The sequence below is a fragment of the Penaeus monodon genome, chromosome 23 (genome assembly GCF_015228065.2).
Source record: "Penaeus monodon isolate SGIC_2016 chromosome 23, NSTDA_Pmon_1, whole genome shotgun sequence".
Lineage (NCBI taxonomy): Eukaryota > Metazoa > Arthropoda > Malacostraca > Decapoda > Penaeidae > Penaeus > Penaeus monodon.
The window spans coordinates 8,334,670-8,334,907 of NC_051408.1; positions in this window are offsets into that span (position 1 = coordinate 8,334,670).

A 238-nucleotide genomic window follows, 5' to 3' on the forward strand; every position below is an offset into this window, starting at 1 on the left:
GTCTACGTCTCACTCCTTCGTCTTATCAATGTTGCTTGAATCTCCGCGGATGTTGCAGCATGAAAAGCGACCTCAACAATACCGCTATTGTGCAATTTCATACATTTGCGTGTCAGGATTTATTTGATATTCGCTGATGATTATCATGACATGGAATGAATTGTGATTGACTTGGCTTTTGCTGAGGCGGAGGGAATCGTAGGCCTGTGTTTGGCGTCTTTATTCTGGGGAGGTGAGG